Genomic DNA, 25277 nt, shown 5'->3' with positions numbered 1-25277 from the left:
AGAGAGAGAGAGAGAGAGAGAGAGAGAGAGAGAGAGAGAGAGAGAGAGAGACAGAGACAGAGACAGAGACAGAGACAGAGACAGAGACAGAGACAGAAAGAGACAGAGAGACTTAGGAAGAGAGAGAAGAGAACAGATATTATTATTATGTGGTATAGCAGTTAGACGCTTCGCTTCCGCTCGCTGAATACCCGAATTCAATTCCTGAGTGGGGAGAACATTTCTATTAAGTACCTCGGTCTTTTTTCTGAGATACCGGATTCCTTTCAATCTTCGTTGACCTTGACAGGCATGGTCGGAAGCCGCCTCCTTAATGATTTAAATAATGTCGTGGGGGGGGGGCGTAAAGCTTCTACAGTTACATTTTAAGAGAGAGAGAGAGGGGGAGACAGACAGACATACAGACAGACAGACAGACAGGCAGAGAGAAGGTTGGGGGAAGAGGGAGAGAGAGAGAGAGAGAGAGAGAGAGAGAGAGAGAGAGAGAGAGAGAGAGAGAGAGAGAGAGAGAGAGAGAGAGAGAGAGAGAGAGAGAGAGAGAGAGAGAGAACCTTGTCTGTCTTTGAACTTTTCAAATGTCGACACTTCAAGGAACATAACGTCGGCCTTGTGATAAAACCGGCTAACCCCAGCGAGGTAAATTTTACAGGAGAAGGAAAAAACTGTTTTATTTCAAAACAAAGGCGTCTAACGATAAATCAATGCTTCAAACACCTATAAAAACACTTTACCGAAAATCTCTAGACCTTTTTTTCCTTTAAAAATTGCTTTTAATGAAACTGTGTGGGTTAGACGGTTATGTCGCTCAAATTTTCCTCGATAAAACCGACCAACCCTCAATTTTGTGGGTTGACCGGTTTTATCAGGAAGCCACTGCTGGCCTTGAGAAGAAGAAGGAGGAGAAGAAGGAGGAGGAGGAGGAGGAGGAGGAGGAGGAGGAGGAGGAGGAGGAGGAGGAGGAGGAGGAGGAGGAGGAGGAGGAGGAGGAGGAGGAGGAGGAGGAGGAGGAGGAGGAGGAGGAGGAAGAAGACGGTGAGAAGGAGGAGGATAAGGAGAAAAAAGATGGAGGACGAGGAGTAAGAAGAAGAAGAAGGAAGAGGAGGAGGACTATATTATTGCTACCAACATACTATCAGCTGCTGCCATTTCAGTGCTACGGAGTCAATTCGGGCAAATACAGCAGTCACAAAGTTGAACCTTTAATAGAAGTAGAAGAAGCAGAACACAGCAATGGGTATATTAATTACATTTAAAGTAGAAGAACAGGAGGTTGGAAGGGTAAGGCAGAGCAGCTACAGCAAAACTACAAAAACAACAACTACAACAACAAAAACAACAGTAATAGCAGCAGCAGTAGGCCTTTAGAATTTATGACCGTGTCCGACACGGTACTATTGGCACTGGGTGGCCATTCAAAGGCCTGGAAAAAAGTAATACTAAGAAAGAAATGAAGGCAGAAAGCCACACAAAAGCTCTGCTACCTCAGCCATGGTTTGGGAGAAGTGGGTTACATAATGATATATCATTATTAAACAAAGAGACTTTGTGAGTACCAAAGAATGCGCCAACTTTCTCCAAGGTGCGTGGCTTGACAACTACTACTTTATTGAGTTTTCTCGACGATAGAAGAGCATGTCTGTCTCACTCTGTGTCCTGTGGCTACAACAAGGCAATACGACAAAAGTTACCATTGTTTTGAAAGACTCTACAATAATCGAATTTGGCTTGATCGCTTTCAAAACTTCTTACTGAGGCAAAGTTTCATGGTAATTGTGGTAGCATCCTGGTACAACGGCATTCAACTCAAGTAGATGTTTATACTGGTTGGCAGTTATCTTCAATCTGTCTTTGCAGAGAGGTCCAGCAGTAACCGTCGTACACATGGTGTTCAGCTTTCTTGGTCCCTGCAGCGCCTGCCATCCATCATCAAAGTTCAGCTTGTACTGAATTTTAAAGACTGGAGTGTACTTTGATGCCTGCAAGTCAGTGACAGTAGGATCGCCTGCTTTTCTCCCTGGACGGATTGTTAAGTGCTCTCCGACCTTTGCGAAATCTTTGAAAAAGCTGTGGTCCAGGTACATAACTTCATAGGGTCTGGGGATGCGTCTGGCTTTGAGCATGATGTTCACGTAGTCCATTGGGATGTATATCAGTGCGTTTTTTAGCGGTCGCTCAATAGTGCCATGGACTGAATCCACTTCCATTTGGGTATGGCCCTTGGGGAAAATTTCTGCTCAACTGTGATGTCAAGCTCTTTGGCCAGCGAGGCCATTGCACTCACCAGGGTGGCTTTCTGTTTTAGTAGTTGCGTTAATCACTGCAGATGACGAAGTGGTTGAAGTCAGTCACTTGCAATATCAATTAGTGAGTCAGACAAGATGAAAACTGTTGGAGCCCAGACCAACTTCACTTTCATACCAGACATATCATCTGGCGTGTCTGGTGGCAAGATCCTAAGTTGTAACATTGTGTACAGCCAGTTTTGTTTTATATAAGGTGGAAGTCTTTAGAGATGAGGCCAGAAGGACGCACTGGATCTCCATACAAAGGACACACACAGCCTTCCTGTCCGTCTCCTTCTCTGGTCTAGCTGCAGCTTTCCTCATATTCATATTATATTTGAGCTGTGTGTTCTGTTTCTGTGAGGTTTCCAGATTTGAACTTTGTACAAATGTCGCACTGGTCTTTCTTGGTTGAAAGTAAACCCAAATTGTTTTTCTTGAACATTTGGCAGAACACTTGATAGCTCAATGTGGCTTTCACCCTCTCTGCAAAGTTCTCCATGTATACTTGATGCAGATCTGACGTTTTCTGGATTGTCATCTGTAGACAGGAGGATATCTTCGAAAGTTTGTCAAAAAATTCCTCTTTATGGAACAACTTGTCATCCTTGGCTCTCTCATGGTGGGCGTGATGTGTTCTAGGGGGATGGACCTCTTGTTTGTTTTTGTTTTTCGGAGAAGACACTTAAAATAAACGAGTGGGTCCGGCCTGTGGTGTTCTTGAAGATTGTTTTACAAACAGGTGTTCTTTGACCATTGACTCTTGTAAGTAGTATTGAAGGCTGTAAATTCTCCTTGGGTTTTCCTTGTTGTGTAAGATCTCTTTTTGTCTATCAAACTATCACGTTTATCGTGGCATATACGTAGGCTCTCTTTTCTTTCCCAGAGAGTGACAAGTGATGTCATTGCATTTTGTACCAACCAGTTTACAACTGCAAAGGACGTCAAGTTCACATCCTGCTCGCTTCGTGCCTTGACATGGGTAGAGGCATCCCCAGTTCTTTCAACCTCTTCCTTTTGTTACCCTTCCAATCGTTTTCATGCCGAGTCCTTTTCGCAGAGATCAAAGGTGACATAACTGTTGTATTATCAGCTGATGTGACATTAGCCTGGTCACGGTGATCACTTTCCACTGCGCTGAGGGTAAGAGTTGACGCAGCAAGAGTGGCATCATCTTATTGAATGTTATAGCGTTATGTAGGCTAGGGTTTGATATAAAGATAAAGCATTAGGTTATGACGCTGAGAAAATAATCTACTCAAAACACAAACGAAATGAACTTTCAAAGAAAGTCGAACGATGTTTCAGAAGGTAAGGACTGCAATAAACACAGCAAATGAAAAAAAAAGAAAAAGCGCTTTAAAAAACAACGATCGTTGGAGGCAGACGGTGTGCTGGACAGGTCCCACAATTATTATTTTTTTGAGTGAGTTAGTAAAGGAGGAAATGCTATCTACTTCGTCCACTCAATTGTGAAATAAAAATGATTAGGAGAAGAGACAGTAGTCCGAATAGGGGAAAATGCCTTCACAATCGGTGAATTTCGAGTACAAAGACAAAGAAAAACACGCGGACAGAAAACATAGTTTCATATAAAGCAAAATCCATAAAGATGCATTTCAAATACCGGAATTGTCACGAGATAAACAGTTCTGTGGGAACAGTGGGGAGTTTTAGTCATTAATAACATTATCAGCAGCATTAAAACGAAGAAAAAAGAGGAAACAACCAGATCTATATAACTCCCCAATGAAACCAACAAGAAATATTACACAAATATTCCTTTTTGGAGAGCTCCCACGGTTATGTGAGCAAATTCTGGACTTTTACAGGTCTGAATCTGATGTCAAACGAAGTCCGGAGAGGAGTCAAAGCCGGGGTTAGTCGGTAACGTAGCAAGTGGCCCCTCATTGTTAGCGCGATAAAAACAGCCAACCCTCATTCCGTCCCTCGCAGGTGGGATAGTCGGAAATATCGGGCTAAAATCCGACGGGTGCCGGGTTATACGGTTTTATTTCTAATGTTTTAAAGACATTTCTAGACAAAATTCAGATCTGTCTTTGAGTGAGCATATGAAATGGACAATTTACTATCGATAGGGCCAATAAAAAGTTTTTTGATATTTTGTGGGTTAGACGGTTTTATCACCAGGCCGACGATAAGGTCGGTTTCAAAGAGAGGAGAAACGCCTTTTCGTTATTCACTTGATCAAAACATGCCCAGCATAGATAATTCAGGTGAACTATTTTATACTTTTCCTTCTTCCTTTTTTTTTTTTTGATAAGTGTCTTACGACCCTCACAGATGCACTAGGTCATGGACGCGCAGGACACATTTTCAGTTTGGTAGGAATTAATTTTGAATCTTGCCCAGGGAGCGGCTGCAGCCTCCTCTTATCGATTTTAGGATCACCAATGGATTTTTAACGTGCGCAACCTGCACACGGGATTCCCGAGTTTTTTTCGTCCTTATCCGAGAAGACTAGGTGTTAGATCTTACATGCCCTGCAATCAGGGGTGTAGCTGAAACAGAGCAATAAGAAGGAGCCAAGGAGAAGCAGTAGAAAGGCAGCAGAAAGAGTCCAGAGGATGAGGCAAAGGGGTAGAGCGTGGATAGGGCAGAAAGTGGAGACGAAATCAGACGCAAGAACATGATCAGAGAGCAGAAAAGAAGTCGAAAGAATACATTTTTTTCAGAGAAGAACATTTTCCGTCGCTTTCAGGTTTCGAACCCTGGACCTGTAGAATGAGAGGCGAACTCCTTACCTCTAGACTACGAGAACTCGCATTTTCCTTCAGGCGTAAGTTGATGAAGTGTTGGAACCACTTGGTAACATCTAGACTTATTCTTGAGAAAACACCCTGCAGAAACAGAGGGCAAATGTTGTCAAGAAATAGGTACTCAAGCTGGTGGATGTGATCATGGGGTCCAGTAAATCTGACACTATTAGGTTGTAACATTCCTAACTATGAAAGAGGCATGTTCTCAAAGAGTGTGTCAGTAGGTTGAAAACAACACCACGGATACAGAACCTTTAGGTGGCAGTAGGAAATGTGCACAGAGCTGGGATGTCGGCAGTGAACAGAAAATGCCAAAAGAAAATGACATTGCACTAGGGCTCAAACTGCAAAGTGGCACTCTATCCTGGCTGGTTGAGGTGTACAAGTCAACTCAGAACCAAAAGAAGTAGATAACTCACCCGATGCTTGAGTATATTGAGCTGTTCATAAAGCTGCTCACAACAGCACATTTTTCACTCGTTAGGTTGATTTTTCTATTGGTTTTAGTTGAATTATATTTATCATGGATCACACCTGTCTGAACAGGCGTTGAGATAGTGTTTAGTGTGTGTATCGGGGTGTAGAATTTGTTTTGAAAACTTTTCTTTTTTTCAGCGTCATACGCTCCTTTGTACAGCTGACGACATTTGTCAAAGAAAGTGAATGTGGTCTTAAAAACTATGTTTGTGTTGACAAAGATTTGAACTTTACTTTAACACCAAATACAAACATCTGCGATTTAAAACCGTTGAGATATGTTTCTTTGAAAATACTCCAAAATAGCGCGTTTCCAGGGAATAGCGCACATAAAATAATGGCGTTCTTAGGGAATGCGCACCGTGAAAGCCGCACGAAGCGAAAAGGTTAAAAGCAACTATTAACCCTAAACATCTGATCAAGCCAGCTGGTGCATCTACATTTTGGATAGCGGTCATGACAGCATGAAGTACAAAGGTAATTCACTTTTTTCTGAAATATTGGATGAGAAGAGGAATAAAAAACATTTACCAGGTTTATGACAGGGGACGGGTGAAAACAAAAGAAGAAATGAAACACACAATAGGAAATTATGCAGGCTTTGACTTTGATTATTATGCTCTAATTAATGGCCTACCAAAATCATGGACAGAGCTACTGAACCAGAACAACACACTGGAACACAGTCAGTGTGCAGCAGTTGTGTGTGAAAGAATTAGTGCTGAAAATCTTCAGGTACTTTGTAGCAACAATCAGGAGTTACGACGAATTGTCTTGGGGCGGGAGAAGGTTCAGGTATGCGGGTAAGAACTTTTGGTTGAAAAAGCTTGGAGTGGACATAGCAGATAGGTATAGTCTAGCACATATGGCCACGCAAGAATCTCGTCTTCGCCTTCTACATTTTAAAATACTTCACAATATATTCCCAACAAATATCTTGTTGAATAGGATGGGCATAAAATCTTCAGAACTGTGTGAATACTGTGGTGTAGCAGACTTTGTCGAACATATGTTTATCCACTGTTCACGATTAAGGGGTTTTTGGAATCATGTGTTTCAGCTGATCTTCCAAATCACAAATACACATTTTCCGATGACAGACGCCAATATTCTACTCGGATGTGGGGAAGGAGGGTGGAGTAAATAATAGTGTAGTAAAAACAGCAAATCATATTATACTGATTGCAAAAATGTGCGTCAGTAAAATGAGGTATGGTGACGTAAAGTAAATTTTCATATTATTTGATATTGAATTTGAACGTAGGAAAAAGTCTGTAATATTTAATATCACATATTGCACTCTATTTAAAGTAAAACATAATGCATATCGATAACAACTTTTTCCTATTATTTTCCTTATGCTAGCCGCGACCTTATTTCCGCGTTTATATATCCATGTTCTTGTTTCAAGGAGCTGTACCCAGATTTCATCGATAGCTCGTGTGGTGGGGAGAGCATTGTTTTAATATATGCTGCTTGCAGCACAGCACAAATAATCTGAACGAAAGGAAAAGGTAATGCACCTTTAGTTGCATAGTATTATAAAATGGCATTGTATTATAACACTGTTCAATACCCCTTTAGACATAGTTAATGGACGCCTTATGTTTGGGAAGAAAGATGGCAAGTCTCTATAGTATAACCATTCCCTCAGCACCCAGTTCACCATATTATAATAAACTCTCACTTAATATACATACATGATATGTATATGTCTCTCTCTCTCGCTCTCTCTTCCCTTCTTTCCAATCCGCATACTCTTCGCTGTGTCTTTCTATCGCTATCTCCTTCTGTCTCAATATGGCTATCTACCTATCTGTTTAACTTCCCCAGCCCCATAACTTCATTTCATCGCCGTCTTATTCATTGCCCGCCACTAAGCCTTTCCTATCTCGCCACCCCCCCTACTGTCCCTCCCGCTCTCTCTTTCCCTCTCACGACTCTCTCTCTCTCTCTCTTTCTAACCACTAAAACACATTCAGCCAGCATTTCCACAAAATTGGCTTTTTAAAATGTAGGAATTGCTTCCAACGTTAGCAATGGAAGTATAGATCTACCAATAATGGACGAGACTGGGAGGATTCAGACATAGGGTACTTGATTTGGGAGTTTGGGGTCGCTCCCCCTGAGAAGAATACTCGGGGCAAAGGATCAGGGAGTAGAATTAGGTACCAGAAACTAAATTTTCAAACTAGCTGTATGCCAAATTTATCTGTTCCATTTGAAAGCACTGAGCATTTTGGTACCATTCTTTAACCTCTCCGTCAATTTTTAAGAAAATTGTAGTTGTTTAAAATTTGATCAAATTTGTTAAAGTCAGTCACTGGCTGCAACCCCATGTTTGACAGACAATAAAAAAAGTACCAAGTGCACTAAACATCTCCACATTAACAGAGTACAATCACTATAACAAATATATGGAGCCTAATTTTTTTCAAGACTCTGAGATCTTTACAAATCAGTATTTTATCGCCTCAAACACGATGATCTGTCGTTATTTCGACAAAAACACAGAGCGTTGACCCGGCGGCGCGCACTGGCCCCCGCGGCGAGCGAGTCGGCTCTATACTGTAGTGTACCCCGCGTACGGGGTCATATGCTTTCCGAGTCTCGCGGAAGGATTGATGAAAAATAATTCCAAGTTAATAACTTTATTCTAATAGAAAATGAAGTGATCTTTTAATTGATACATGATATAATTGGTATTATACATATTTTGTGTAAAAAGGGATCTTTAAACATTTTGACCGTATTTTTAAAAGCTTTCTATAAAGACGCCAAAGGCTTAACTTATATCACGGGAAAGCCCGTTTAAAGCTCTATAGTTCTCCGCCAATGAAAAGACAGTATTTAATCATCCCTCGTTCCGCGAAGCATTTGAATGCACGCGTGTCAATTTTTCAACCCGCCGACCTCGCATTCCGACCGCGAGGGGCTTCGCTTTCGTCGGCGATTCTCCAGCTCCTAATAATCGGACATATAAACAACTTACACCATTGTAACGAGGAAAAGCTGAACTTTTACAAGGTGTACGGCATTTGGTGTTTTAAAACGAAAGAGCAAAGAAACAGCGATCGGAATTTACACGATTTTACCGATACCATGTGGTCGGAAGGCTGCGAGTGCCCGCGAGGCCGTGTTTACGCTACCTAGTAGAATGCTGCAATTCTAAAGATCATAATCTGCCAACTTGCTATCTACAACCCACTTACAAATACCCCCAACATACCTGCCACTATACTGTCTTCCCACTTAGCTCCTCTCTACACTTGTCTTGGCCCGATAGAATAGGCTAACACTAACGATGTCACCTTAGCAGAGACTGAGCCCACCATTTCGGAACTTCATGGTGACCGTAAAGATGGTTCCAGTAAGAACGTATATCGATTGTTCTGAGTTATGCTGCGTCATACGTCACACTAGGCAGTTGATATGCGCAAAAAGACAACCACTGTCGCTGCTGATCAAACTTAATGTTGAAAGAAGAATCGAACTAGCGGGTAAAATAGAATCTCCTCCTTCCTTTTATTCGATACCTTAGAGTACTAACCCAGAGCTGTGACCTACTTCTCCATGACTGTGACCTACTTACCCATGACAGTGATTTTCTTGTCCTGATTCTTCACGCTGATCAAGTAGCAGGCGCCGAAACACACGGCCAAGGCCACCAGCAGGAGAGGGGAGGTCAATCTGAACAAGACAATACAAGGGGAGAAAACCTTACTTTGATTTTATTCCTCAGAGACCAACCCAGAGAAAACCTTACTTTGATTTTATTCCTCAGAGACCAACCCAGACTTTATTTTGTGAGTGGTTGGTGAGTGCTCAGGTATGGTTTGCTCCTTCTTTCCTATTAAACATCTATCGTCCTTACAATCTCCTCCTTTTTCGTGTTTCTTACTCCCTTGCAACACCTCTAATCTTCAGCACTTATATGATCTTATACATTTGCAAGTGCCATAAATCTCTTACTTAACTTTACTGAAGACCTAACTTCACTTAAAGGCTGGCAATAAAAACCAGACAATCTCAGGTATACATACATGATAAGCTGTATAGGCACAGTCGTCTTGTTACCAAAGCTGTATTTATTTCAAAGTATTTGTTTGCAAATTTTCAGCTTTATCATTATTACTAAGCAAGGTGGGAAAAAGTCCCAGGTTAAATCACACACAAAAAATGATCACCATAATTATACCATGTGACAACAAGGTGGGAAGGAGGAAAAGAAGGAGGATGTGAGATAAATATTTGCCACTGAATGGAGATGTGGAAAATGTATTCATCAAATATATGTCATAAATTTGGGGGGGGGGGTTATATGTACAAACAATACAATAATGAGATTTATAAGTATCTTCACTTATGTTATTAATGCAAACCTCTTAATAATAATAAATAACAGATAGCATTTGTATAGCACAAATCTCCGCTCAAAAGAAAGTTCTATGCGCTTTACAATCTATATTATTAGCCCAGCAGACCTGAGAGCATTCTGAAACAAACTCAACTTCTTGGGAAGCATACAGTGCAAGCTGCCATTTATGGACACTAAAACACCATCATACACACAAGATCTTTTGCTGTCTATGGCCGGGTACCCATTCCCACCTGGGTGAGGTGAGGAACATTCATTAAAAGTACCTTTCCCAAGGACACAACGTCGGGCCCGCGGCTCGAACTTCCGACACCGCAACCTCACGATTATGAGTCCGATAGCCTAACCACTTGGCCACAGACGAACCTTCTGTATCAACATCATCATCCAGTACCAGATCTGCGACAGACATCAGCGATCGTGGCTCTCCATTCATTCCTTTGCTCGGATGCTCTCAAAAAAGCGACGTTTCCCTGATCTTTCCCTGTAACCCATTTATTTAGGTTCCCTAAGTAGGTTGCCTTGCGCCTACCCCTGCCTCGTTTGCCTTCAATTTTGCCAGTGAGAGCGAGATGTTCAAGACCCTCATGTCTATTCAGGTGTCCCAAAAACTGCATGTATACATTTTTCGTTTCCTGATTGTTTTTAACAGTCAGCATCCCACCTGGGCTTCATCAAGCACTACCTCATTCGATTTCTTTTCCTTCCACGATACTTACATCTTACTTAGACTGTATAATCTCGTGTAAAATATTGGTTGTACATATATACCACACCCGGCACCTGTGGTGTAGCAGTTAAGCACTTCACTGTCACACACAGGGGACCCATTTTCAATTCCTAAGTGCTAGTGGGGAGAACATTTGTTATTGACTACCTCTATCTTTCTGCTGGATGCTGTACTTCTCTCAGCCAAGGTTGACGTTGCAAAGCAGGGGCAGAAGCCCGCCTCCTAAATGATCTAAATTGTATTGCTGGGGGTGTAAAAATATCCTACTTTAAAAAAAAACAAAAAAACAATACATGACACATACTTACATGCAGAAAACGACAAGACCCATGAACACAAACAGGTAATTTCCCTGAAAAGTCTCGATGTTCTTCACAATTCTTTTGGGCACCGGGCGGAGCGATGGACTTTGGCACGCCAAATCTCTTGGTGTTGACAAACTCTGCCCATGGCCTGACGCTCTCCCTCGTCTTAGAGAACCACTCGCGGGCAGACGAGTTAGACAGGGACAAGCTCATCATTCTCAAGGAAGAAAAAAAAAAAAGAAACCAACGATAAAAGAAGAAACTGATAAAAATAAACAAGTCAGAGACCACACATCTTTAGCATTAAAGCTGAGCAACACCTTATGACACATTATTTTCTATTGAGAAGGGCCCTTGTCACGCCTTGTGTGAATGGGTCATTGAGGGAATTTTGAAAAGGAGTAATCAAATTATATATAGCATTGTAACTAAAGCGGCCTAAATTGGTAAAGACAAAGTATTGTTCTGTAGAATTTCAGCGATTACTGTGATCTATTCTACATTCTTCATTTAATCTCCTCTTATCACTTATTAATTGAATTTGCCAGAGATCACTACATAGAAATACCACACGCTCTGCGACAGAAGTGTGAAAATGTGGCGGACTCACTGTCACCAGAGGGTAACCAAGAGGAACATGCAAATTTATAGTAGCATGATCCTTTTCATAAAAGCACACCAATACAAGTGAGAGAAATTGGGGCATTCACTGTAGAAAACATTCTTCCGATATCTTCAGTAAAAGTTGAGTTTTATTGAAGAAAGAAAATTGGTCAGTAGCGAGTCTGAATCCCGTTTTATTTATGGACCAATATTCAAAAAGTAAAAAGCATCTTGCCGGAGAAATAATCTAGGCCGATTACTATATTTACTATTAAACACATGCTAGGCTGTGCACTAGATTCTATTTAAAACTTACACTAACTCAAGTTACTAGGCCTATAGACGTTTGTTAAAATTCCCGCGTTTAAATTCCGATTTGCATTTTTCATAGGCCGGCACTATTTCTCCGAACGTTCGGGAAAATAAAGCTGGGCACTATTTCTCCGAACACTCTGAAATCACATCCTTTCCCGCAAATTTCGGATATTATATAGATCTATAATTATAATATAGGCCTACCAAAGATTGTTCGTATACAATATGGTTCAATCGGTCCAAAAAATGTCCGCAATAAATATTTATATAAAGAAATGCTACAGTCCCAAACAGTTTTTCGCTACAGATATGACGTGTTGCCTATGAAGGGTATGCTGCTCTTAAACTTTTAATGTGTTGTGTTCACTCGTGTGCTGTCTAGATCTAGATCTACGGAGGATTATTGATAACGACACATAGAATAGAACTAGCATCTGCGTTTGTCGCGGCCGCGACCAATCAATCGTGGCTCGATTTTTTGGCATTTTTTGGTCCCTGAATCGGGGAATAAAAGTCAAATATAAAAAAAAAAGAAAAAAAGAAAGAAACCGAACCTCTTTACTTTTGAAAGAAAGTTCACCTAGCTTCACTTCGTCTCTTTCTCACTTGTTGTCACCACCTTGATTTGTTGAATACGTTACATGCAGCTACTTTTATTTTTCCCTCTTTGTGGTGTTTTATTTTGTTAATGTGTATTTTTTTCTTTCTTGTTATTGTTCTGATGTGTTGTTTTTCTATGTTGTTGTTGTTGTTGTTAGCGATCCAGTAGCATCTGAGCGTTAACTCTTCTGCATGATACCATTCGGTAATAGTTGCATGTTTGTTCTAATTGTTGTCGTGAGGAGTAGAGGCAATTAGATGTGTAGGGTAGCTTGGGAAGAAAACATCCCCTTAAATAAGTTAGTTTTCTACAGAAGAACAGATGATGTTCCACTGTCTCTGAGGGGTAGTCACATAGTGGGCAGGCAGCAGACTGCTTTACTCCAATTCGGTTGAGATGTTGGTTGAGGGGTACATGTTGTGTTCGAAGTTGGAAGATAATGGATTGATCTCCCTTCCTCAACTCATTGATTGGATCTTTGACCAGTGGTTTATTCATGTGGCCATACATCCTCCTTCCTGTCGTACCTGTGGCCCAATCATTCATCCACTCTTCCTTGAGGTTTGACTTGATCATTTGGCAGCAGGTGGTGTAATTCGTAGGAATTTCAGGCTGAGGGAGGCTAGCTCCTTTCTTTGCCAGAGCATCAGCTCTTTCATTTCCCGGTATCCCAGTGTGGGCAGGAATCCATTGTAGGACTACTCTGACGTGGTGCCTACTTTCCAAATTATGTAGACTCCTTCACAATCGGTGAATTTCGAGTACAAAGACAAAGAAAAACACGCGGACAGAAAACATAGTTTCATATAAAGCAAAATCCATAAAGATGCATTTCAAATACCGGAATTGTCACGAGATAAACAGTTCTGTGGGAACAGTGGGGAGTTTTAGTCATTAATAACATTATCAGCAGCATTAAAACGAAGAAAAAAGAGGAAACAACCAGATCTATATAACTCCCCAATGAAACCAACAAGAAATATTACACAAATATTCCTTTTTGGAGAGCTCCCACGGTTATGTGAGCAAATTCTGGACTTTTACAGGTCTGAATCTGATTTCAAACGAAGTCCAGAGAGGAGTCAAAGCCGGGGTTAGTCGGTAACGTAGCAAGTGGCCCCTCATTGTTAGCGCGATAAAAACAGCCAACCCTCATTCCGTCCCTCGCAGGTGGGATAGTCGGAAATATCGGGCTAAAATCCGACGGGTGCCGGGTTATACGGTTTTATTTCTAATGTTTTAAAGACATTTCTAGACAAAATTCAGATCTGTCTTTGAGTGAGCATATGAAATGGACAATTTACTATCGATAGGGCCAATAAAATTTTGTTGAATATTATATTTTGTGGGTTAGTCGGTTTTATCACCAGGCCCACGATAAGGTCGGTTTCAAAGAGAGGAGAAACGCCTTTTCGTTATTCACTTGATCAAAACATGCCCAGCATAGATAATTCAGGTGAACTATTTTATACTTTTCCTTCTTCCTTTTTTTTTTTTTTGATAAGTGTCTTACGACCCTCACAGATGCACTAGGTCATGGACGCGCAGGACACATTTTCAGTTTGGTAGGAATTAATTTTGAATCTTGCCCAGGGAGCGGCTGCAGCCTCCTCTTATCGATTTTAGGATCACCAATGGATTTTTAACGTGCGCAACCTGCACACGGGATTCCCGAGTTTTTTTCGTCCTTAACCGAGAAGACTAGGTGTTAGATCTTACCTGCCCTGCAATCAGGGGTGTAGCTGAAAGAGAGCAATAAGAAGGAGCCAAGGAGAAGCAGTAGAAAGGCAGCAGAAAGAGTCCAGAGGATGAGGCAAAGGGGTAGAGCGTGGATAGGGCAGAAAGTGGAGACGAAATCAGACGCAAGAACATGATCAGAGAGCAGAAAAGAAGTCGAAAGAATACATTTTTTTCAGAGAAGAACATTTTCCGTCGCTTTCAGGTTTCGAACCCTGGACCTGTAGAATGAGAGGCGAACTCCTTACCTCTAGACTACGAGAACTCGCATTTTCCTTCAGGCGTAAGTTGATGAAGTGTTGGAACCACTTGGTAACATCTAGACTTATTCTTGAGAAAACACCCTGCAGAAACAGAGGGCAAATGTTGTCAAGAAATAGGTACTCAAGCTGGTGGATGTGATCATGGGGTCCAGTAAATCTGACACTATTAGGTTGTAACATTCCTAACTATGAAAGAGGCATGTTCTCAAAGAGTGAAAGAGGCATGTTCTCAAAGAGTGTCAGTAGGTTGAAAACAACACCACGGATACAGAACCTTTAGGTGGCAGTAGGAAATGTGCACAGAGCTGGGATGTCGGCAGTGAACAGAAAATGCCAAAAGAAAATGACATTGCACTAGGGCTCAAACTGCAAAGTGGCACTCTATCCTGGCTGGTTTGAGGTGTACAACTCAACTCAGAACCGAAAGAAGTAGAGAACTCAAAGCTGCTCACAACAGCACATTTTTCACTCGTTAGGTTGATTTTTCTATTGGTTTTAGTTGAATTATATTTATCATGGATCACACGTGTCTGAACAGGCGTTGAGATCATTGAAGAAATACCGTTGAAGTGTTTAGTGTGTGTATCGGGGTGTAGAATTTGTTTTGAAAACTTTTCTTTTTTTCAGCGTCATACGCTCCTTTGTACAGCTGACGACATTTGTCAAAGAAAGTGAATGTGGTCCTAAAAACTATGTTTGTGTTGACAAAGATTTGAACTTTACTTTAACACCAAATACAAACATCTGCGATTTAAAACCGTTGAGATATGTTTCTTTGAAAATACTCCAAAATAGCGCGTTTCCAGGGAATAGCGCACATAAAATAATGGCGTTCTTAGGGAATGCGCACCGTGAAAGCCGCACGAAGCGAAAAGGTGAAAAGGTTAAAAGCAACTATTAACCCTAAACATCTGATCAAGCCAGCTGGTGCATCTACATTTTGGATAGCGGTCATGACAGCATGAAGTACAAAGAGAGTTAGGTGATACACAGCTCAAATAAGTGAATGACATTCTTACGCAACCCCTTTTCAACAACAAAAAGATACAGTACAAAGGTAATTCACTTTTTTCTGAAATATTGGATGAGAAGAGGAATAAAAAACATTTACCAGGTTTATGACAGGGGACGGGTGAAAACAAAAGAAGAAATGAAACACACAATAGGAAATTATGCAGGCTTTGACTTTGATTATTATGCTCTAATTAATGGCCTACCAAAATCATGGACAGAGCTACTGAACCAGAACAACACACTGGAACACAGTCAGTGTGCAGCGTTCATATGACCTTAGCAGTTGCGAGCGCCGTAAAACCTTATACTACTACTACTACTACAGTCAGTGTGCAGCAGTTGTGTGTGAAAGAATTAGTGCTGAAAATCTTCAGGTACTTTGTAGCAACAATCAGGAGTTACGACGAATTGTCTTGGGGCGGGAGAAGGTTCAGGTATGCGGTAAGAACTTTTGGTTGAAAAAGCTTGGAGTGGACATAGCAGATAGGTATAGTCTAGCACATATGGCCACGCAAGAATCTCGTCTTCGCCTTCTACATTTTAAAATACTTCACAATATATTCCCAACAAATATCTTGTTGAATAGGATGGGCATAAAATCTTCAGAACTGTGTGAATACTGTGGTGTAGCAGACTTTGTCGAACATATGTTTATCCACTGTTCACGATTAAGGGGTTTTTGGAATCATGTTTCAGCTGATCTTCCAAATCACAAATACACATTTTCCGATGACAGACGCCAATATTCTACTCGGCGTGAGAAAGGAGGGTGGAGTAAATAATAGTGTAGTAAAAACAGCAAATCATATTATACTGATTGCAAAAATGTACGTCAGTAAAATGAGGTATGGTGACGTAAAGTATATTTTCATATTATTTGATATTGAATTTGAACGTAGGAAAAAGTCTGTAATATTTAATATCACATATTGCACTCTATTTAAAGTAAAACATAATGCATATCGATAACAACTTTTTCCTATTATTTTCCTTATGCTAGCCGCGACCTTATTTCCGCGTTTATATATCCATGTTCTTGTTTCAAGGAGCTGTACCCAGATTTCATCGATAGCTCGTGTGGTGGGGAGAGCATTGTTTTAATATATGCTGCTTGCAGCACAGCACAAATAATCTGAACGAAAGGAAAAGGTAATGCACCTTTAGTTACATAGTATTATAAAATGGCATTGTATTATAACACTGTTCAATACCCCTTTAGACATAGTTAATGGACGCCTTATGTTTGGGAAGAAAGATGGCAAGTCTCTATAGTATAACCATTCCCTCAGCACCCAGTTCACCATATTATAGTAAACTCTCACTTAATATACATACATGATATGTATATGTCTCTCTCTCTCGCTCTCTCTTCCCTTCTTTCCAATCCGCATACTCTTCGCTGTGTCTTTCTATCGCTATCTCCTTCTGTCTCAATATGGCTATCTACCTATCTGTTTAACTTCCCCAGCCCCATAACTTCATTTCATCGCCGTCTTATTCATTGCCCGCCACTAAGCCTTTCCTATCTCGCCACCCCCCCTACTGTCCCTCCCGCTCTCTCTTTCCCTCTCACGACTCTCTCTCTCTCCCTCTCTCTCTCCCGCTTGCTCTCTAGTCATTTCTAACCACTAAAACACATTCAGCCAGCATTTCCACAAAATTGGCTTTTTAAAATGTAGGAATTGCTTCCAACGTTAGCAATGGAAGTATAGATCTACCAATAATGGACGAGACTGGGAGGATTCAGACATAGGGTACTTGATTTGGGAGTTTGAGGTCGCTCCCCCTGAGAAGAATACTCGGGGCAAAGGATCAGGGAGTAGAATTAGGTACCAGAAACTAAATTTTCAAACTAGCTGTATGCCAAATTTATCTGTTCCATTTGAAAGCACTGAGCATTTTGGTACCATTCTTTAACCTCTCCGTCAATTTTTAAGAAAATTGTAGTTGTTTAAAATTTGATCAAATTTGTTAAAGTCAGTCACTGGCTGCAACCCCATGTTTGACAGACAATAAAAAAAGTACCAAGTGCACTAAACATCTCCACATTAACAGAGTACAATCACTATAACAAATATATGGAGCCTAATTTTTTTCAAGACTCTGAGATCTTTACAAATCAGTATTTTATCGCCTCAAACACGATGATCTGTCGTTATTTCGACAAAAACACAGAGCGTTGACCCGGCGGCGCGCACTGGCCCCCGCGGCGAGCGAGTCGGCTCTATACTGTAGTGTACCCCGCGTATGGGGTCATATGCTTTCCGAGTCTTGCGGAAGGATTGATGAAAAATAATTCCAAGTTAATAACTTTATTTTAATAGAAAATGAAGTGATCTTTTAATTGATACATGATATAAGTTGGTATTATACATATTTTGTGTAAAAAGGGATCTTTAAACATTTTGACCGTATTTTTAAAAGCTTTCTATAAAGACGCCAAAGGCTTAACTTATATCACGGGAAAGCCTGTTTAAAGCTCTATAGTTCTCCGCCAATGAAAAGACAGTATTTAATCATCCCTCGTTCCGCGAAGCATTTGAATGCACGCGTGTCAATTTTTCAACCGGCCGACCTCGCATTCCGACCGCGAGGGGCTTCGCTTTCGTCGGCGATTCTCCAGCTCCTAATAATCGGACATATAAACAACTTACACCATTGTAACGAGGAAAAGCTGAACTTTTACAAGGTGTACGGCATTTGGTGTTTTAAAACGAAAGAGCAAAGAAACAGCGATCGGAATTTACACGATTTTACCGATACCATGTGGTCGGAAGGCTGCGAGTGCCCGCGAGGCCGTGTTTACGCTACCTAGTAGAATGCTGCAATTCTAAAGATCATAATCTGCCAACTTGCTATCTACAACCCACTTACAAATACCCCCAACATACCTGCCACTATACTGTCTTCCCACTTAGCTCCTCTCTACACTTGTCTTGGCCCGATAGAATAGGCTAACACTAACGATGTCACCTTAGCAGAGACTGAGCCCACCATTTCGGAACTTCATGGTGACCGTAAAGATGGTTCCAGTAAGAACGTATATCGATTGTTCTGAGTTATGCTGCGTCATACGTCACACTAGGCAGTTGATATGCGCAAAAAGACAACCACTGTCGCTGCTGATCAAACTTAATGTTGAAAGAAGAATCGAACTAGCGGGTAAAATAGAATCTCCCCCTTCCTTTTATTCGATACCTTAGAGTACTAACCCAGAGCTGTGACCTACTTCTCCATGACTGTGACCTACTTACCCATGACAGTGATTTTCTTGTCCTGATTCTTCACGCTGATCAAGTAGCAGGCGCCGAAACACACGGCCAAGGCCACCAGCAGGAGAGGGGAGGTCAATCTGAACAAGACAATACAAGGGGAGAAAACCTTACTTTGATTTTATTCCTCAGAGACCAACCCAGAGAAAACCTTACTTTGATTTTATTCCTCAGAGACCAACCCAGACTTTATTTTGTGAGTGGTTGGTGAGTGCTCAGGTATGGTTTGCTCCTTCTTTCCTATTAAACATCTATCGTCCTTACAATCTCCTCCTTTTTCGTGTTTCTTACTCCCTTGCAACACCTCTAATCTTCAGCACTTATATGATCTTATACATTTGCAAGTGCCATAAATCTCTTACTTAACTTTACTGAAGACCTAACTTCACTTAAAGGCTGGCAATAAAAACCAGACAATCTCAGGTATACATACATGATAAGCTGTATAGGCACAATCGTCTTGTTACCAAAGCTGTATTTATTTCAAAGTATTTGTTTGCAAATTTTCAGCTTTATCATTATTACTAAGCAAGGTGGGAAAAAGTCCCAGGTTAAATCACACACAAAAATGATCACCATAATTATACCATGTGACAACAAGGTGGGAAGGAGGAAAAGAAGGAGGATGTGAGATAAATATTTGCCACTGAATGGAGATGTGGAAAATGTATTCATCAAATATATGTCATAAATTTGAGGGGGGGGTGGGGTGGTTTATATGTACAAACAATACAATAATGAGATTTATAAGTATCTTCACTTATGTTATTAATGCAAACCTCTTAATAATAATAAATAACAGATAGCATTTGTATAGCACAAATCTCCGCTCAAAAGAAAGTTCTATGCGCTTTACAATCTATATTATTAGCCCAGCAGACCTGAGAGCATTCTGAAACAAACTCAACTTCTTGGGAAGCATACAGTGCAAGCTGCCATTTATGGACACTAAAACACCATCATACACACAAGATCTTTTGCTGTCTATGGCCGGGTACCCATTCCCACCTGGGTGAGGTGAGGAACATTCATTAAAAGTACCTTTCCCAAGGACACAACGTCGGGCCCGCGGCTCGAACCTCCGACACCGCAACCTCACGATTATGAGTCCGATAGCCTAACCACTTGGCCACAGACGAAACTTTTGTATCAACATCATCATCCAGTACCAGATCTGCGACAGACATCAGCGATCGTGGCTCTCCATTCATTCCTTTGATCGGATGCTCTCAAAAAAGCGACGTTTCCCTGATCTTTCCCTGTAACCCATTTATTTAGGTTCCCTAAGTAGGTTGCCTTGCGCCTACCCCTGCCTCGTTTGCCTTCAATTTTGCCAGTGAGAGCGAGATGTTCAAGACCCTCATGTCTATTCAGGTGTCCCAAAAACTGCATGTATACATTTTTCGTTTCCTGATTGTTTTTAACAGTCAGCATCCCACCTGGGCTTCATCAAGCACTACCTCATTCGATTTCTTTTCCTTCCACTATACTTACATCTTACTTAGACTGTATAATCTCGTGTAAAATATTGGTTGTACATATATACCACATCCGGCACCTGTGGTGTAGCAGTTAAGCACTTCACTGTCACACACAGGGGACCCATTTTCAATTCCTAAGTGCTAGTGGGGAGAACATTTGTTTTTGACTACCTCTATCTTTCTGCTGGATGCTGTACTTCTCTCAGCCAAGGTTGACGTTGCAAAGCAGGGGCAGAAGCCCGCCTCCTAAATGATCTAAATTGTATTGCTGGGGGTGTAAAAAATCATCCTACTTTAAAAAAAAACAAAAAAACAATACATGACACATACTTACATGCAGAAAACGACAAGACCCATGAACACAAACAGGTAATTTCCCTGAAAAGTCTCGATGTTCTTCACAATTCTTTTGGGCACCGGGCGGAGCGATGGACTTTGGCACGCCAAATCTCTTGGTGTTGACAAACTCTGCCCATGGCCTGACGCTCTCCCTCGTCTTAGAGAACCACTCGCGGGCAGACGAGTTAGACAGGGACAAGCTCATCATTCTCAAGGAAGAAAAAAAAAAAGAAACCAACGATAAAAGAAGAAACTGATAAAAATAAACAAGTCAGAGACCACACATCTTTAGCATTAAAGCTGAGCAACACCTTATGACACATTATTTTCTATTGAGAAGGGCCCTTGTCACGCCTTGTGTGAATGGGTCATTGAGGGAATTTTGAAAAGGAGTAATCAATTATATATAGCATTGTAACTAAAGCGGCCTAAATTGGTAAAGACAAAGTATTGTTCTGTAGAATTTCAGCGATTACTGTGATCTATTCTACATTCTTCATTTAATCTCCTCTTATCACTTATTAATTGAATTTGCCAGAGATCACTACATAGAAATACCACACGCTCTGCGACAGAAGTGTGAAAATGTGGCGGACTCACTGTCACCAGAGGGTAACCAAGAGGAACATGCAAATTTATAGTAGCATGATTCTTTTCATAAAAGCACACCAATACAAGTGAGAGAAATTGGGGCATTCACTGTAGAAAACATTCTTCCGATATCTTCAGTAAAAGTTGAGTTTTATTGAAGAAAGAAAATTGGTCAGTAGCGAGTCTGAATCCCGTTTTATTTATGGACCAATATTCAAAAAGTAAAAAGCATCTTGCCGGAGAAATAATCTAGGCCGATTACTATATTTACTATTAAACACATGCTAGGCTGTGCACTAGATTCTATTTAAAACTTACACTAACTCAAGTTACTAGGCCTATAGACGTTTGTTAAAATTCCCACGTTTAAATTTCGATTTGCATTTTTCATAGGCCGCCACTATTTCTCCGAACGTTCGGGAAAATAAAGCTGGGCACTATTTCTCCGAACACTCTGAAATCACATCCTTTCCCGCAAATTTCGGATATTATATAGATCTATAATTATAATATAGGCCTACCAAAGATTGTTCGTATACAATATGGTTCAATCGGTCCAAAAAATGTCCGCAATAAATATTTATATAAAGAAATGCTACAGTCCCAAACAGTTTTTCGCTACAGATATGACGTGTTGCCTATGAAGGGTATGCTGCTCTTAAACTTTTAATGTGTTGTGTTCACTCGTGTGCTGTCTAGATCTAGATCTACGGAGGATTATTGATAACGACACATAGAATAGAACTAGCATCTGCGTTTGTCGCGGCCGCGACCAATCAATCGTGGCTCGATTTTTTGGCATTTTTTGGTCCCTGAATCGGGGAATAAAAGTCAAATATAAAAAAAAAAGAAAAAAAGAAAGAAACCGAACCTCTTTACTTTTGAAAGAAAGTTCACCTAGCTTCACTTCGTCTCTTTCTCACTTGTTGTCACCACCTTGATTTGTTGAATACGTTACATGCAGCTACTTTTATTTTTCCCTCTTTGTGGTGTTTTATTTTGTTAGTGTGTATTTTTTTCTTTCTTGTTATTGTTCTGATGTGTTGTTTTTCTATGTTGTTGTTGTTGTTGTTAGCGATCCAGTAGCATCTGAGCGTTAGATCTTCTGCATGATGCCATTCGGTAATAGTTGCATGTTTGTTCTAATTGTTGTCATGAGAAGTAGAGGCAATTAGATGTGTGGGGTAGCTTGGGAAGAAAACATCCCCTTAAATCAGTTAGTTTTCTACAGAAGAACAGATGATGTTCCACTGTCTCTGAGGGGTAGTCACATAGTGGGCAGGCAGCAGACTGCTTTACTCCAATTCGGTTGAGATGTTGGTTGAGGGGTACATGTTGTGTTCGAAGTTGGAAGATAATGGATTGATTTCCCTTCCTCAACTCATTGATTGGATCTTTGACCAGTGGTTTATTCATGTGGCCATACATCCTCCTTCCTGTCGTACCTGTGGCCCAATCATTCATCCACTCTTCCTTGAGGTTTGACTTGATCATTTGGCAGCAGGTGGTGTAATTCGTAGGAATTTCAGGCTGAGGGAGGCTAGCTCCTTTCTTTGCCAGAGCATCAGCTCTTTCATTTCCCGGTATCCCACTGTGGGCAGGAATCCATTGTAGGACTACTCTGACGTGGTGCCTACTTATCAAATTATGTAGACTCCAAATCAAGTGCAATATATCTTTGTTCACATCAGTCCCACTCTCAAGTGTCTCTAGTGTTGAAAGGCTGTCTGTAAAGATAACGATGTCGGTGGTAGCAAGTGGGTTAGTGTCAAACCAGTAGTTGATGTAGTTTGCTGTGTTGGTGATAGCCTGTTGTTCGGCAATGACATTGGAGCAGAAGGACCTGCTGGAATTAAAGACTTCTTTTTTTATCCCACTAGGCAAGTTGATCACTGACCCATATCCAGCGTTGATTGTTGCCTTAAAGGCAGATCCATCAGTGTACGAGTGGATCCATGTTGGTGGATAGGAATCAATTGTTTCAAGGGCAGAATGTTTTAGTGCTACAGGATATGTGTTTTTATTGCTCTTGTCCAAAAGCGTTTTCCTAATTTCTTGCTTTGCTATGGTGAGATGTGGTGGGAGAGTTGAGGGAACTCTTTCCAGAGGTTCTCGTCTTTCAGGGAGGTGATGTTTTTCTTGGAGATTGAGAACAGTGTCAAGTACAGATTTTGTATTTTTTTAGTCTTTGATTAGGTTTGTTTTTCTATCAACTTTTTTTTGTTGGGGAAAAAAAAGGGGGGGGGGGATGTTGTATAGTGTAACGTCATTTAATTTGATGTTCCTACCTTCATTAGATTCTAAATATATATACATGTGTATATATATATATAAATTTAAATGTGTTATGTTAGAGCGTACGTTCCACCAAAACCGATTATATTTACGGACACTGGCAGGCCCCTTAATGTGTGTGATTCCGTAATTTACATGTAATATCCTGTACTTTGTTTAAAAATTACGCACATTTAGGGTTAAAACAGCCAATCTTCTTTGGACAGGTGGACTCATGCCCTTATTTGTTAATTTTTGTGGTTGTTTATGGGCTGTTCTACTAATGCCCTTATTTGTTCATTCTTGTGATTATTTACGTTTTTACACTCATCTAAAACTCTCTAGACTAGCTCTTGAAAATTGAAATAGATATAGACCTAAAAATTTGCTCCTGTGTGTGTGTGTGTGCGTGTGTGTCTGTGTGTGGTAGTAAGTGTGTAAGTGGAGAGTGAGGAGAGTGTGTGTGTATGCATGTGCGTGTGCGTGTGTGTCTGTGTGTGGTAGTAAGTGTGTAAGTGGAGAGTGAGGAGAGTGTGTGTGTGTTTGTTTTTCGGGCTTTATTTCAGCCTTTATTCAGTATACAAAAATAGAAACACAGGATCCATTGACTCCAGGGCTCATGAGTCGTTCCTCTCTTTCAGTTTCACTCATTCATTCAATTCCCGTGTTCTCTCCCGCGGCTCATCACCGTCCGCATGACTTTCATACCCCACCCCCTCCCTCCAGGCACACACAAAGAAAATTTCACTCATTCCCTTGCACCCTGCGAACCATGGAAAATAATATTAGCAAAACACTGCATTAGCCACATTCCTTTCGTTCGTGAGCTGTGGACCAGGCTAGGGGGGTCCATGTCGTCGCCTTGTAGTTGCTGTCGCCTGTGGATACACTCGTACATTCTTCCTTTCACCTGCTCTGTCACTCACACTGTCTCTCCATCCACAGCTCAGCTCGTCATACGTTCAAAAGTTGCCCACTGATCATGTTTAGTTACACAGTGTGTGTATAAGTTTGTGTGTGTACATGTGCATGATGGTGGTGGGTGTGTGGTGGGTGTTACAGAAGGTTGTCTGTAGGCGGGCTTGCCATGCGGTGTTCCTTCCCAGACCAGAGGCAGTCGAATGAAAGTTGGCGCCGAACTCTCGCAATAAATATAGGCAAAAAATCACGAGACCGGAAGCCGGAAAATGTTCGGAGAAATAAAGATCGGCACTATTTCTCCGAACATTCGGAGAAATAGTCACTTCGTTTTTCATAGCCTCAGGCAGGCATATTTCGCTTTAGTCCCTAACCTTAACCTTAACACCCTGACCCTAACCCTGACCCTCACCCTAATTATCCCAAGATTCTAACCCTAACCCTGAAAAATGCAATCAGAATTAAACGCGGGACTCTTAATAATCGGCGGCCTGTGAGTAGATCTAATATAATGCTAGATTTATGCCATGCATTTTATTTCACTTACAAAAATACAGGTGTATGATAGTAAACAGTTTAGTGTTTAGTAGTATTACTACATCTAGATTCTATATCTGGTTTTAGATTATCTTAGATCTAGACACTAGATTTTAGATCTAGATCTAGATATTTAGATCTAGTCTAGATAGATCTATCAAGATTAGATCTCCAGATCTAGATATGAGCCATTGCCATAACGTGGGGAAAAACACACACATCTCACATTAGTGTGCATAAAATGTGATGCATTAGTATTTATTCCTCCAAAACGTATACACACGTCAAATATAGGATGTAGAACCTGCATTAGCAGTTTCAGACCCCTTGTCAGCTTTACAATCTTGAGTTTGTAAATTTTGTGCCAAAAATGTTCGTTT

The 25277-nt window shown here is 40.9% G+C and overlaps 1 protein-coding gene and 1 pseudogene across 1 annotated transcript in view; both read right to left on the bottom strand.

Annotated features, from left to right (window-relative positions):
- LOC101847555 (proline-rich protein 36-like) overlaps positions 1–25277 on the bottom strand; it is a 182200-nt gene that overhangs the window by 36395 nt on the left and 120528 nt on the right. The window lies entirely within an intron of this gene.
- Positions 9088–25277, bottom strand: part of LOC106014191 — a 21212-nt pseudogene continuing 5022 nt past the window's right edge.

The sequence above is a fragment of the Aplysia californica genome, unplaced genomic scaffold (assembly GCF_000002075.1).
Source record: "Aplysia californica isolate F4 #8 unplaced genomic scaffold, AplCal3.0 scaffold00033, whole genome shotgun sequence".
NCBI classification, from domain to species: domain Eukaryota; kingdom Metazoa; phylum Mollusca; class Gastropoda; order Aplysiida; family Aplysiidae; genus Aplysia; species Aplysia californica.
Note: the sequence above shows the minus strand (reverse complement) of the source record. Positions and strands in the feature narration are given on the sequence as shown.